This window comes from Lepisosteus oculatus, unplaced genomic scaffold (genome assembly GCF_040954835.1).
Source record: "Lepisosteus oculatus isolate fLepOcu1 unplaced genomic scaffold, fLepOcu1.hap2 HAP2_SCAFFOLD_40, whole genome shotgun sequence".
Lineage (NCBI taxonomy): Eukaryota > Metazoa > Chordata > Actinopteri > Semionotiformes > Lepisosteidae > Lepisosteus > Lepisosteus oculatus.
Genome location: NW_027167934.1, coordinates 2,738,776 through 2,754,302, shown reverse-complemented (window position 1 = coordinate 2,754,302; position 15,527 = coordinate 2,738,776). Strand labels below are relative to the sequence as shown.

The following is a 15,527-nucleotide window of genomic DNA, read 5'->3' as shown; positions in this document are numbered from 1 at the left end:
CCTGGTGTGAATGTGTGCATATCTGTTTTTGTGCATGTTCTGTGGCCTGTTGTACAGTACATCACAAATGAAAGGGAAATGGAAAACTAAAATAAGACTCAAGTGTTTTATCTTTCATTAACAGTGTTTCATTAGTATCTGTGCTAGATCCTGTCATCCACTGCTTACCACGACAGGCTCTAGCACAGGATAGCAGCTAATACATTTAACAATCTCACTGCACAATGTTGTATATTCAAGGGCTGATCTTCTGTACTTTTTCTTTCACTTTTCATTTCCTAGAAACTCAGTCCTGCCAGGAATAATCTGAGAACAAAATCAATCTGAGTGAAAATCTAAGCAGAGGAAGATTGTTTTACAGAGTCAACAAGGTCTTATTCAAGGTCATCAGCACTAACAACATTCTCTCTGGAGACAGGCGATAAGAAAATTGAAAGTGTGTATTGTTACATAACAGCAGAGACTATGAGTTATGCTATCATGAGAGTGGTGATGGATTTTTTTCATTGCTTAGTTTTGCAGGTTCTGTACATTTGAACATTCAAAGTGACTAAAGTAAAGGAGTTTTCCCTTTTTACCACATAATTCCCAAAGATCAACACTAATAGAAAGCCTAATTCCAGCCAAGATTCAATTACTGTCTCTCAGGCATCCCAGCAGTGGATTTCATGACTTCAGACAGCCATCTTTATCAGTGGAGAACTCAATGCTCTGAGGTTTACTGGCAGAGTCTCACACTGGGTAATATGTTGGTAAATAATGTCCTATGGAATTCTACTATTGATAAATTCTACTATGGAACTGCGATGTGTCCTGAAAAAATCTTCTATGATAGTGGTACAGTCCATCACACCCCACCTACAGCCTTTAAAAGAGAAAAAAATATTCTGATATTATGGTGGAAAAAGAGCCCTGGAATCTTTGTAGAAGGACAAAAGACGGAAAGAACGGGCAGTGTAACCATGGCGAAGAGAAGGGAAATATTGGAGAGAGCTTTTTTCATACACTTTTTATCATTGTTTTTCCAGCCCAACAATGATCAACAAATATGGGCAGGCGTCCTGTGCCAAATCCAATCTACCTTTCTTCCAAGCATACAGGAATGTCAGTGAATTAAATATTGACATATGAAAATACCCAAAAATATGCAATCACACATATGCAGTTTGAGCAAACATAAGACAATACCCAAGTACCACAAACTACCAGGCATCATTAGCAGTTCAGGTGGGGAGCTGTGTCAGCATGCGTAGGCTGCAAAGGAACAAGTAATAGGTCTATTCCATGCTTAAAAGAGAAGAAAGAAAACACAACATTTCAGCCGTGGAGCCCTCACACCTGAAGAAGGCTCCACGGCCGAAACGTTGTGTTTTCTTTCTTCTCTTTTCATCTAGTGTCATTAGCCAGTTCCTGTCAAAATAAAATAGAAATGGATAACATTCTAGAGAGAGTTTGAAATACCAAGGTACAATTTAAACCATATTTCTTCCACTACAACCACAATATTTTGGAGAGATCGCTGAGCCTAACTGTTCTGGCATGCCCGTTAGCCTCCGTCCTGCTTCAGCAATGAATGCAACGGGGCACATTCTGAGGGAGATGCGGTCAATCAGGTTACAGGAAAACCACGCTATGCTTTTTTTTGAGATCCTGAAAAGGACAGAGGGGCCATGTATATGTGTGCAGCTGGATATGTAATTGCAGGTGGCGTAGCAAATTCTGCTGAAGCCCCACTGCCTGGTGTGGACGGTAGCTGTGCATGTTGCAGCAGAATTGTGCATGTGAGATCAAGGGGGCATGTCATGTGTTTGAGCACTTCACTCCCTTCCGGAAGCACGTGATTCCCTGAGTCCAAAAATATTTGTAAGTTCTTTGGATGACCTGTGGACCGATCTTTCACGATGAAGAATTCCTTAAGAAGAATAGATCTCGGCCCACCATCCCAATGCCTCCATCTCAAAACAGCAACCTCCCACTGCCCTTAGTCTGCAAGGCAGTCCTTTCAAGTGCGATGATGACGCCGGGACCTTCGTTGCCTATTGTACGAGCTGAACTTTTGTGCTCATCAATTCAACGCTCTTTCCATCAACTCATCTTGTCTTTTGACGCTTCGTGTTTTGTGCTCCTTTGACTATCGGCATATCGGGTGACTGCAAACACTGAAGTTCTTGCTTACGGAGTGTGGAATAGTGTTTTCAAGTGATCGCTGTTCTGTCATGTTGACGCCGAGTGAATCTTTCTTTGGCAACATGGGCAGGCTGACAGCAGCGCGAGCGAAAGTAATGGCAAATTTCTTGACTTATTTCTGAATGTGAATGTTCTTTAGAAAAGGGATGCGGCGTTGCTTCTCCCCCGTGTAAAGGTCACGCATTCCAGACGTGGTTATGAGCGAACAGTTGCCGCAAGTGTTTGAAAAGAGCAAGAGAGGAAGCAGCCCTGCCCCGTGTGAGGATCAAACTCAGGACCTTCAGATGATGAGACTGACGTGCTACCAACTACGCCAACGAGGCCAGCTGCAGTACACAGCCGGAAAGTTTGCCTCATGGATTTCAGTCGCCCGTTCCCTAATCTTTAGACGCCCTCTGCTGGATGTTGCATTTGCCTTTTGATCTCACCGATACTTTTTTGGTCTGTTTCTGTTGCAAGTCTGTTTTTCAGATCTCACCTAGCACAAGTCTCTCTGACTGAAGTGGCCTCTCTGCTTCAGCATCGTGCCCTCACTCAGCCTTTAAAAACGTCACTCGGACTTCTGACATGCTGACATGAAATGTCAAGAGAGAGTGGCGGAGACGCTTAAGGCAGAGAGAAGATGAAGAGGGGGCGTGGCTGCGAAATGATTGACAGATGCATGACGCTCTCCGTGACCACAGGCTAAAGGACACCTTTCGGCACATCAAGCTCTAAGCACACACCTGGAGGACGTGGGAAATGATCCCGCTACCTCTCGCATGCAAAGCGAGCGCTGTACCATGCAAGCTAACCCCCCTCGCTGGGGCTCATGCCTCGGTGTCGCCTAGTGCCGCTTGTTCCCCTCTTACCGGGTGCAGTTCACTGCCCTTCGTCTGCAAGGCAGTCGTGTAATTGCGGCTTTCTTGACTTATTGATGAAGGTCTGACTGGACGAGCGAATGACGCCTCTCCCCCGTCCTCAAGCTCGCTGACAGAATAAAATGGAAAGTGCTGCCGTGGCTCATTGGTTTAGGGGTATGATTCTCGCTTAGGGTGTGGGAGGTCCTGGGTTCAAATCGCGGATGAGCCCTTGTGTGTTCTTTCTGTCCTCGTCCACAAGACTGGGAACTGATATCCACATCACCTTGCAGCATCTGCTTATGGCAAACGATGGAATGTGACTAATGACTGAACGAGCCTGGTGAATACTCATCACGTGGCACAATGAGAGCGTGCAGTCAGCTGTCCAAGGCAGCAACCTCATTGCTCGTTCAAAAGAACACGTACTGAAAACTCATCACCACTATGTCGTAAATGAGCACCGCGATCGGTTGTTGTCATGCGTCCTTACCTGGGAAATGCAGAAGCAAAAACTGCCCTCTCTCAGCCACCGAAACGTGTGCGGCTCGCCTTGCACTCTCTGCGCCTCGCATATTTATGGAGCTGTCTGCTCTTCTTTCTGTTGAAGTACGCAAGTTATGGGGCGTACTGCAGACTATGATGTGCTCAATGACAGCTTTCAAGATTTGAAAACTATGAGCTTGATGGCTCAAGTCGAACGAATGTGGTTGTTACGCAATTGATGATCAAACGCACGTATTCTAACGATTCGTGAGAGTATGTTCTAAAGGTCCCTGGCTCGATCCCGGGTTTCGGCATTTTGTTTCATCGCGCTCTTTGTTCCTCTCTCCAGCGCCCTCTGCCTAAAGTGACGCGTCCCTTTCTCAGCCCGAAACGCAAGCGAGACACCAGCAGCAGTCCCTACAGGTTTCCGTAGTGTAGCGGCTATCACGTTCGCCTAACACGCGAAAGGTCCCTGGTTCGAGACTGGGTGCAAACAGCCTCTTCTTGCACGCTCCTGCACTTCACAGAGGTCTTGAACCACCAGTCATTTGTTCCCAATGTATTTCCGGTGCCTTCATGCACTCTTGTACCAAACGCACGTTTTTTCTGTACCTGGAGCCGATCATTTGCAATTGGGCTGTCCCGACAGACCAAGACGAGCTCTGTCGGCTCAAAAGCAGCGCAACACCTGCGAGAACAACAGAAAGATTAGTACCCAGCGGGGGCCTCTTAGTGAGCCCAAGATCTAATCAAGAATCGACTCCAGAAACAGGGCTTGGCGCATTGTTCCATACTCCGACCACTCTTGGTGTAAACAGGTCCCTCCTGGTCTCTGCATGAAATGCACTTTCCTGCGTTTGCTTTGGTGTAACTGGCTTCCCATGCATGGGCGAATGTGAAGAAGATCCTTAGTAAGTCATTGAAGAAACCCGAGAAGAGGTCGGAGTGGCCTCTGTCGTTCATCAACGATCCAGTCAGGCAGTACTCCTCTGTAAAGCGCCGTTTGTTCACATCGATTGGCTTTTTTTTGCCTTCATTCATGCAAGTAGTAAAAGCAGACGCCCCTATTCTGCCGTGACCCGGATTTGAACCAGGGTTGTTGCGGCCACAACGCAAAGTACTGACCACTATACAATCACGGCGAGTTACCGATACACACGTGGCAGGGCGGAAAAGGCTGTGCTCTCTTCGTGTGACATAATTCGGAAAAGTCCTGACGTTGCATTTCAACTGAGTCCCAGTATACATCGACCCTTCGACACTCTGAGTGACAACTCTCTTGCGTGTTTTCTCATATTTATGTAGTTTGCTTGCATGATGCCCGGAACAGCAGGGTTGTGCACTCCCATATGGTCTAGCGGTTAGGATTCCTGGTTTTCACCCAGGCGGCCCGGGTTCGACTCCCGTTATGGAAACGTGTCAATTTTGCCTCCTGCTTTCCAAAAGATCAGCAGTGTGTACGAAGGAGCCACATTAAAACTACTCAACGTGCAAAACGTGCGAGAAGAGGGGGCGCTTGTTTCCAGCCGAAACTTCTCGCGTGTGAGACGAGCTGACCATCGCTGCAGGAGGTGGGAGGGTCACTCTGGTAGACAGGGCTGACCTTCGGCAATAGGATTTATACTCTCCAAGATGATATTTGCACTTTCTGGAGAGGCGATTTTCTCCACTTCAGTAGCCCGATTTCGTCGATTGCGTGGAGAGGGCTGTAGAATGTGGCGCCGTCTTTCCTGCTCCGTCCATGACAGGCGTGCTGGTCTCTGGAGAGAGAGCACGGTCCATCAGCGCACCCCAATAAAGGCACTGGAAGCAGCTGAATCGCATTGGCGAAGCTCAGCGCTGGGCCGCTGGGCACATCTGACCACTGTTTCCGTAGTGTAGTGGTTATCACGTTCGCCTCACACGCGAAAGGTCCCCGGATCGAAACCGGGCGGAAACAGACCAGACTTCTTCTGTCGCCACGCACAAAATGGGATTGGGGATTGGGGATTCGCCTAGTGATCGAACAGACCCACTCACCTCTTAGTGTGGCGGGATCTGCACAGTGCATGTCGCAGCGCATCCTGCTTTCACTTCAATGCGCGTCCTGATGTACCCCGGTCTCCCGCGTGACAGGTGGGGACAGGTGACAGGTCCTATACTAACGAGGAAGACATCACTCTCTCCGACCCCCGGCATCGTGTCCCGACCCACCGTGCTGGAAGCCGACTCGTGCTGTGATTCCTTTACGGAGCAGAAATGACAACCGAGGAGCCGAGAGATCATTTCAGCATTTCGCGTCTGAACGGAAAACACAAACGACCAACTCGGAATGATTTGCCTTTGACGCTTATCAAAGCGTTCTTTGTGCATCGAACAGACCCACTCACCTCTTAGTGTGGCGGGATCTGCACAGTGCATGTCGCAGCGCTCCCTGCTTTCACTTCAATGTGCTTCCTGATGTCGAGTCGTGTGCCGTGCGGAGGCTCTGAAAGCGAGAGCAATGAAAAGGTGCACGACGCTGTGTTAGAAAACAGAGAAGTGAAAGGCAGTCCTTTCTCTAAGGAGGTAAAAGAAAAGCTACTCCCCGTCGGGGAATCGAACCCCGGTCTCCCGCGTGACAGGCGGGGATACTTGCCACTATACTAACGAGGAAGACATCACACGCTCCGACCCCCGGCATCGTGTCCCGACCCAGCATGCTGGAATCCGACGCGTGCTGTGATTCCTTTACGGAGCAGAAATGACAACCGAGGAGCCGAGAGATCATTTCAGCATTTCGCGTCTGAACGGAAAACACAAACGACCAACTCGGAATGACTTGCTTTGGACGCTTTTCAAAGCGTTCTTTGTGCACGACAACTGCGCCGCCTAGCAGATACAAATGGGTTGTACAACTTTGAAGTAGCAAATGGAAGAGGGCTAAGCCTCCTCTCTTTTAGCCCAGGTTCGATCTGTCTCCCAGAATCACCAGGGCGCACGCACACACACACACCCGTGCCGTTGAAGTACTCTGCTTCATTTCTAAGGGCAACTCAACATTCACTCCTACCCCGAGTGCAGAAAAGACAGCGTCTGCAGCAACAGCAGCTCAGGTCTCTGCACAGGAGCTAAGCTGCCCCCATCTCCTCTGCTCTGCGGCTCCTACTGAGTGGAGTCCTGCCTGGAGCCGTGTTTGCAGGCAGCGGCTCCCCGCACCCTGTCTGTGCGTCGTGTCCAAGAGCTCCTGGGAGGAAGAGAGAGCCCTCCGACTCGGGGGCTTTTCCACGGTCTGTGTGAGGAGGGGCGGGTGTGTCCAGCAGCTTATCGAGCGGAAGCCTGGGGCGGCGGAGAGCTGTGATCGTGCAGACCTTGAGGTGTCACCTCTTTGTCTGCTTTCCCGCCCTCCCTCCGCCCAAGCTCTGCTCCAAAGTAGCCCGGCAACCCCTCACACCTGCACGTGTCACAACCTAAGGTGTGGTCATGAGACACCCATGGGGTGTTGTTCTGTTCTTGCTAATTGTTTCCTGCCCGTCGCAGGCAGGAGTCCATGCGAGGAAGATGCGCTGGACAGAGCTCAGAGGACGCACCTGGGTGGCTTTCCTTCTGAGTGACGTTCCTGCAACACTCTCCCGCTACTCTTGGTGCGCTCATGCCGCAACACAGGAAGGCTGGAGCAGGTGGCTGTGGGCTCTGTGCACCGCCGAAATAGCTCAGCTGGGAGAGCGTTAGACTGAAGATCTAAAGATCCCGGGTTTCGGTGTTTTGTTTCATCGCGCCCTTTGTTCCTCTCTCCAGCGCCCCCTGCCTAAAGTGACGCGTCCCTTTCTCAGCCCGAAACGCAAGCAGCAGCAGTCCCTGCAGGTTTCCGTGGTGTAGCGGCTATCACGTTTGCCTAACACGCGAAAGATCCCCGGATCGAAACTGGGCGGAAACAGACCAGACTTCTTCTGTCGCCACGCACAAAAGGGGATTGGGGATTCGCCTAGTGCTGTGATCGAACAGACCCACTCACCTCTTAGTGTGGCGGGATCTGCACAGTGCATGTCGCAGCGCATCCTGCTTTCACTTCAATGCGCGTCCTGATGTACCCCGGTCTCCCGCGTGACAGGTGGGGACAGGTGACAGGTCCTGTACTAACGAGGAAGACATCGCTCTCCGACCCCCGGCATTGTGTCCCGACCCACCGTGCTGGAAGCCGACTCGTGCTGTGATTACTTTACGGAGCAGAAATGACAACCGAGGAGCCGAGAGATCATTTCAGCATTTCGCGTCTGAACGGAAAACACAAACGACCAACTCGGAATGACTTGCCTTTGACGCTTATATACCTCTTAGTGTGGCGGGATCTGCACAGTGCATGTCGCAGCGCTCCCTGCTTTCACTTCAATGTGCTTCCTGATGTCGAGTCGTGTGCCGTGCGGAGGCTCTGAAAGCGAGAGCAATGAAAAGGTGCACGACACTGTGAAATAAACATTAATAAACGCATATATAACGTCGAAAACACATCTAACACTAGGAGTATACAGCACTCTGCACAGTGTACGAAGTAAATTATTTTCGCAGTAATTAATTATATTTACTATATTTATTATACACGTGTAAATTAATTACTGCGAAAATAATTTACTTCGTACACTGTGCAGAGTGCCGTATACTCCTAGTGTTAGATGTGTTTTCGACGTTATATATGCATTTATTAATGTCGTCGATTTTACGGTTGCAATTCGACGTTGATTATACGTCGAGGCGACGTATATATACGTATAGCCGTATTTTCGGCGTGAATATACGTATATTCGACGAATCAATGCCCACAGCTTGGCATACAAGGGTTTTGCGGAGGGGTCTTGCCACCTGCCTGAAAAAAAAAACAGTAAAATGTTTGAGTGCCTATAGAGTTTCTATTTTTATTTTCTTGAGAAAAGTTGATACCATTTCCTGGAAACCCCGTCCCCCATCAGTGCGCGGTGCCCGGGGAAAAATCTGTAGGGGGGCGTCTGATATTCTGAGCGGGGGTGATATTTCGGTTGAAACGGAGCTGTACGGTGCAGCTACCCAAATGAAATCTCGCAGCTATGCCATTAATTAGTGCTTTATGATAGAAGATATCGACTAGCAATCTGGTATTTGCGATGAAGTTCAGTTTCACATTTTTCGTCACTCTCACTGGAGAGTATTGCCTGGAGCGAAAAGTACCATAAGCGTTCATTTTTGCAGCTACATGGACGTTCTGAATCGTTAAGAAAAAATGTTGTAAAACCAACAGAAAGCACAGACTGCTATAACTAGTCCTAGTTATATAACGATTTTAAGTATAATGATAAACTACTGCAAGGAATCGGTCCACCTGAGCAAACAGGATCGTAATGTTGACACTCAATAACGACACTGATATGTGCAGCTCCTGGACGGATAGCCCTCCTGCCCATCAAACAGACTGAGTGACTGTTCGTGTCATTTAGTGTTGTCTGACCATTGACAAAGTACAACTATTTTTTAGGGCGCAAATTAAGTTAGGTAAATCTTTTTGCCCAAAACTGAAGGGGCAACATTCCCCCCTCCCCCCGTGATGCCAGGCCTGTCCCCATCCTATTCCATAATGTCATTATATATAATACCATACAACAGTGACCGATCCTTACTAACTACATGCGTTAAAATTGCACATCAGCTCATAGCAGGGGGCACATAGCCGCGATGTATTATCAATGTTATATTTCAACCATAATATCGACAACATTAATAAACGCATACGTTGAGAAAATATCGAACCCAGCATATTTTCCGCATATATACCACAATGCATTGCTAGTATTCGTTGGTCACAATTTTGGACACGTTTTTCAAACGTAGAAGTATATCCGCAAATATCTCAGCAATCCTCTTTTGACGAGTAAGTATGAACAATAATAATACTATCTGAATACATACAGATCTTTCTTAATATTATTTTGATTAAAATAGTACGTGAATAAGCAAAAAATGGCACATAAAATAGTGTGAATGGGGAAGATGACACAAAATTGTTTTGCCGTTTCTCTATTCTTATTCTATGTTGTACTTTCAAACTTTGGGTACTCTTTAATTAGGACAGACTTTATTGCTCAACTGCTATGATGCAAGCCAAATTTTATACATTTATTTCAGTTTTGAGCTTAGTAAACCGTTCACTTTTTAGATTATACTAAAGAAGATAATCATCATTTATTTGGGAAGTAATATTATACAATTTTCTCCTAGCTGCGGTGCTGAAGTCCCACCCTACATCAACAGAAAAAGAAATAAAGGAGCATGCAATGTGTTACTTGAAGAATGCATATGAAAGACAGGGGGCCAGGAGATCTGGACACTGAAAATAATAGGTTTTTGGTTCTAACTGTTAGGACAATTAGACAGGGTTTGCAAATAGTGGACAAAAATCGTCTTAACTTCCATTGTAATATTTTTTTTTCTTGGAAATATAGAAGTTGTACATTTTAAAATGTATATTTGAATCAAAATGTGGTTTTGAGTTAGTGTGTTAATGTAATTAGTTTTGTGTTTGTCATTACTATACTGTATATTGCCATGTTACCAGAATTTGTAGCTGAAGTTTAAGACTAGTTGTGTTTTTTATGATTATTGCCCATATGTTGATTGTTGATTGATTGTATACAATGTATAATTTGAAATACATATGTTTCAGGTGTGAATGTGTATTTTCAGAATACATTTCTAAACCTAATCATTGGCTTGGTTTACTTGTTTCTACGCCTATAAAATCTATCTTTGATGTATAATAGACCTCTACCCATATACGTATAATAGACCTTTAATGTTATCCGTATAACAGACCTCTACCCATATACGTATAATAGACCTCTAAAGTTATACGTATAATAGACCTCTAAAGGTATACGTATAATAGACCTCTAACCATATACGTATAATAGTCCTCTAAAGTTATCCGTATAATAGACCTCTAAAGTTATCCGGAACTCCAACCATATATGTATAATAGTCCTCTAAATTTATCCGTATAATAGAACTCCAACCATTTATGTATAATGAACGTCTAAACATAGACGTATAATTGACGTATAACTTTAGACGTATATTAGAATTTCATTCTAGACGAATTGTAGACCACATTTAGACGTCTAAGGTATGCGTTTAATAGACGTATATTATACGTCTTTTGCCCACTGGGACTACTGAATGGCGTAGACCTGAAAATAAAACTCACGCGCAACAGAGATGCTTTCTGCTTAATGAACAACATCAGAGAACACAAACTGAGCGTACTCTCTGCATCTTTGTTTGTGAACGCCGAAGCACTCCTGACGGTCGCACCACTAAATACCTAAATACCCCATAGACCGCGTACAGATGAAAGTCTTCAGCCTGCCTGCAGGGAGCCATGTGTGTAACCAAGAAAACCTCTTTCTCGGACAGTTACCCAAAGTGGTAATTTTGGGGTTTGTGGACAAAGCGGCATTCAGCGGCAGTTTTACACAAAACCCCTTCAAATTTAAACACTACAACATTAACTTTCTGGCTCTCTACACGGACGGTGAACAAATCCCGACTAAACCGCTTCAACCGCTTCAACCAGACTTCCAGAATGGACATTGCGTCGGTGAATATTTTAATCTGGTGGAAACATCCGGGAAGCCTCTGAAAGTCTTTTTTTGTGTGTAACAAAGTTGCATTTTCATGTCCGGACGGGGAGACTTTATCATTCCGACATGAAGCCACCCTTAAGTCCTCTGAGGCGTGTCTGTCTGCAAGGCTTGTATTTTGGAAATGTTTTTTTGAAACGGAGAACGACTTTGAAATAGGCTTCCGCCGGCGCCTCGCGATCCAGGTAAGATTGTAGCAAGAACGCAGCGGCGGCGGGGTTTGCTGTAGTCGTGGCTGAGTGCTTAAGGCGATGGACTAGAAATCTATTGGGGTCTCCCCGCGCAGGTTCGAATCCTGCCGACTACGTTGTCCACCTCCTGTCGTTGTGTTCTGGCGCAAGCAAAGAAGCGCACCTCTTTGCTGTTCCTGGTGGTTTTAAAACGCCAAATCGCTTGTACCCGCTGCCTTGGAAATAAATTCTTCAGCGTCTGCAAATGGCATTTTGCAGCTGGAAGCAGATGTCGACGCGTTTTGCACAGAGCACCAAAAAAGCGTCTTTTTTGAAGGTCCAGGCACTGAGCATTGGTGATTTAGTGGTAGAATTCTCGCCTGCCACGCGGGAGGCTCGGGTTCGATTCCCGGCCAATGCAGTAGCTTTCGCAGTGAGCGGCTCCATCACTTGCATCCCCTTGCAACTTGCAACTGAAAACCCACTGAAGCTAAGCAGGTGTGAGCCAGGTCAGTACCCGGATGAGGGTGAGCTACAGGGAAAAACAAAGCTTCCAGCTGGAAGCGGTGTTAATGGTGCCGGCGGGGGGGCATTCACCCTGAGGTCTGTGCGGGTCCCAATTCCCCAGCATAGTGACAGAGAAATAAACATATTTTGGCAACTTTGGTCACCCCCATTTAACTTCTGGGGCAGGAAAAGCACACTTTTCAAAACTTGTTTTTCAGCTCGAAATAAACGTATTTTTTCAAACCTTGGAATCCCAATGTAGCTGCCTGGCTCATTAGAGCCCACTGAGTCAGCCCTTAACCCCACTGTGCAGAAGCTGTCAAAACGGGTTTTTCAGCAGAAATAAACACGTTTGGGCAACTTTGGTCACCCCCATTTAACTTCTGGGGCAGGAAAAGCACACTTTTCAAAACGTGTTTTTCAGCTTGCTGTGACCTCTGTTTTACATCTCATCCAAAAGACAGCGCCCTTTTACAACACAGCGTCTCTGTCACTATCATAAGTGACTGCCATCATAAGAATATGAGTCCAATATTTTAGAATATAGTCAGAATGACTTCTAACCTTACCTGTGGTGTCTTTAATCCCTATTGCTCAATGCATGGTGTACGTACTGCATAGATGTGTCTTGAGAATGAGGAATGGGCCCCTGAGACCGTCATTTACCTGTTTCACAAATGATCGTATTTTACTAGAGATTCTGTTTGGGATTCAGATGTGCATTCGGACAGCAATCCCTTTCAAGAAATGATACGTACTGGATGAGGTCAAAGGTGCTGGAACACTGTATTTAGGATGTGTTTGCAGTGATTGTGTGTCTCCTGCTTCATCGCAGTGATATATAGATGTGCTCCTGTAATTTATTGGTACATGCCCAGGGCAGTAAGCAGTCTGAGGATTTATTTCCAGACGGCATAGAGCAGTGAAGCAGTGAAGTAGTGCAACACACTGGATCATTATATTATTAGAATCTATTCTACTTAAATTATTACATTATACACAATTTGAGTTCATTTTAAAAAGTAAAAGGTAATGAAAGGAATGCATTTTCATAAGAAAGATAATACCGATATGCATGTGATAATCTTCCTTATATCATGTAGTGCGTCAGTTGGACACTTTGTGGGCTTGAAATACAAAGCAAATCATGTTCTATGGTACAAGTTAAATACAAAACGTAAGCTTTTATTTTAATTAGATTTGTTTATAAAGCATAAGCAATCATTTATTACATTAATATATGTGAAAATGACATTTTAGCATCATAATATTACATAAAGGTCTCTAGCTTCAACACAGTGATATATATATATATATGCTCAGTGATTTATTGGTACATGCCCAGGTCAATAATCAGAATGAGGATTTATTTCCAGACGGGCTACAGGTAGTGTTGTGAAATACTTCAACACACTGGATCGCAGATTTAGACCCACTGCACTCTTACTCCTTAAAAACCAAAGAAATGAAGATATGTAGCAATCACATTGTAACAGGGGTGACAGTGGCTTAATGCTTATACTAGTGGACTTTTGGTACCTTTAGGGTACGGTGTTCCCTGAAGGGCTCTCAAACCCCGCATTTCAGATGCCTAGCTGTATCACTGATGTGTTGCACCTCAGAATCACTTTTAACCTTACCTCTGGTATCTTTAATCCCTATTGCTCAACGCATGGTGAAAGTATTGCATAATTGTGTCTGAAAATGAGCAATGGGCACCTGAGAGACTCATTTGCCTGTTTCACAAATGATCATATTTGACTAGAGATTCTGTTTGGGATTCAGTTGTGCATTCTGACAGCAATCCCTTTCAAAAAACGATACATTCTGGATGAGGTCAAAGGTGCAGGAACACTGTATGTGTTTGCACTTATTCTGTGTCTCTAGCTTCAACACAGTGATATATATATATATATGCTCAGTGATTTTTTGGTACATGCCCAGGGCAATAATCATTATGAGGATTTATTTCCAGATGTGCTAGGGGTAGTGTTGTGAAATACTTCAACACACTGGATCGCAGGTTTAGACCCCCTGCACTCTTACTCCTTAAAAACCTGAAGCGTCTGGCGTCTCGCCGACGTCGAACACCCCCCTCAGGCTGTACTCGTACTCGGCTAACTGCTGTGGAACCCTGCGTGAGAAGCCGTTGGCCACGGTGACGGCTGGCGACCCACAGACGCCCCACTATCGGCCGGCTCCAGCCCCGGCTGGTCCTCTAGAGCCTCCCCACACGGCTCCTCCTCCCGGGCCTGGTAGGGGGCCAGCCGGTCTTGGTGCAGGACCACCACTCTCCCCCATGTTCGCAACCGGACACGGTAGCAGACCTCGCCCACCACCCAGAGTACCTCAGCGGGCCCCTCCCACGACGGCGCCAGCTTAGGGCTGAGGCATTTGCGGCGGCGCGGGTTGTACACCCAAACCGAGTCCCCGGGCTGGAAGGCAGGCCCCCTGCAGCGCAGGTCGTAGTGCCGCTTCTGCCGGACCCCCGCCTGTGTCAGGTGGGTCCGTGCAAAGCTGTGCACCTGCTGCATCCGCTGCCGCAGGTCCCATTCGTAGTCCGGTCCAGCCAGCGGTGCCGACCCGTCTCCGGGCGACGGGCCGAAGACCAGGTCCACCGGGGTTCACATTTCCCGGCCCAGCATGAGTGAGGCTGGGGTGCACCCGGTGGATTCCTGGACCACGGTCCTATACGCCCAGAGTGCAAGGGGGAGGTGGCGGTCCCAGTCCCGTTGGTGCCGGGACACCAGGGTGGCCAGCTGGGTGGTGAGCGTACGATTAAACCGCGCCACCAACCCGTTGCTCTGGGGATGCAGAGGTGTGGTCCGCGTCTTAGTGATCCCCAGGCGCTGGCACACTCTGGCAAAGACCTGGGACTCGAAGTTACGCCCCTAGTCACTATGTAACTCCTCCGGCACCCCCAGCCTGGCAAACATCCCCTCCAGCAGTGCATCGGCCACCGTGGGGGCACTCTGGTCCGGGAGGGCGTAGGCCTCCGGCCACTTCATAAAATAATCCATGGCCACCAAGACGTAGAGGTTCCCGGCCTCGGTGCGCAGAAACGGGCCCAAAACGTCCACCCCCACCCGCTCCATAGGAGCCCCCACCTGGTGTTGTTGGAGGGGGGCCCGAGAGCGCTCGGGGGGACCCTTCTGCGCCACGCACACTGCATAAGTTCGGCAGTACCACTCCACGTCCCGGTGGCAAAGACCCCAATAAAAATGGCCTCGGAGGCGCTACAGGGTTTTTTTACCGCCAAAGTGCCCCACGCCCGGCTGGCCATGCACTGCTCGGAGCACCGCCCCGCGGAGCGACCAAGGCACCATCAGCTGCCACCGTACCTCGCCACTGGAGGGTACCCGCCACCCCCGGCGCAGCACCCCGTCCTTTACCTCCAAGGCCTCCCACAGGGCGCAGGGGGCCTTGACGGACTTTGGGTGTGGGGCGAGCTTCTCTCGCGTAGACCGCACTCCGGCTACCACTCCCAGCATGCCCAGCGGTACTACGAGCGCCTAGGGGCGCTTCCTCCTCACCACCAGGCGAGGGCGTTACAATACATAGAATATGCATGTAAAACGAACAGATCTTATCGAGAGGGTTATCAGAATACAAAAGGTATATATTCAGTCAGTTACAAAGTGTTACACATATCAAGAGGACATACATTCAGTATATCATTCATTTAGACCATTTCATAAATGAACCTGGTAATAACT

At 47.5% G+C, this 15,527-nt stretch overlaps 4 non-coding genes across 4 annotated transcripts; 2 read left to right on the top strand and 2 right to left on the bottom strand.

Moving 5' to 3' along the window:
• Positions 1 to 4,582: 4,582 nt before the first annotated feature.
• Positions 4,583 to 4,654, bottom strand: trnah-gug (transfer RNA histidin (anticodon GUG)). Its single transcript has one exon. It is a non-coding gene; the product is annotated as a tRNA-His (tRNA).
• A 201-nt stretch (positions 4,655 to 4,855) lies between these two features.
• On the top strand, positions 4,856 to 4,927 carry trnae-uuc (transfer RNA glutamic acid (anticodon UUC)). Its single transcript has one exon. It is a non-coding gene; the product is annotated as a tRNA-Glu (tRNA).
• Positions 4,928 to 5,378: 451 nt separating this feature from the next.
• trnav-cac (transfer RNA valine (anticodon CAC)) lies at positions 5,379 to 5,451 on the top strand. Its single transcript has one exon. It is a non-coding gene; the product is annotated as a tRNA-Val (tRNA).
• Positions 5,452 to 6,074: 623 nt separating this feature from the next.
• Positions 6,075 to 6,146, bottom strand: trnad-guc (transfer RNA aspartic acid (anticodon GUC)). The gene has a single exon. It is a non-coding gene; the product is annotated as a tRNA-Asp (tRNA).
• Positions 6,147 to 15,527: the final 9,381 nt, after the last annotated feature.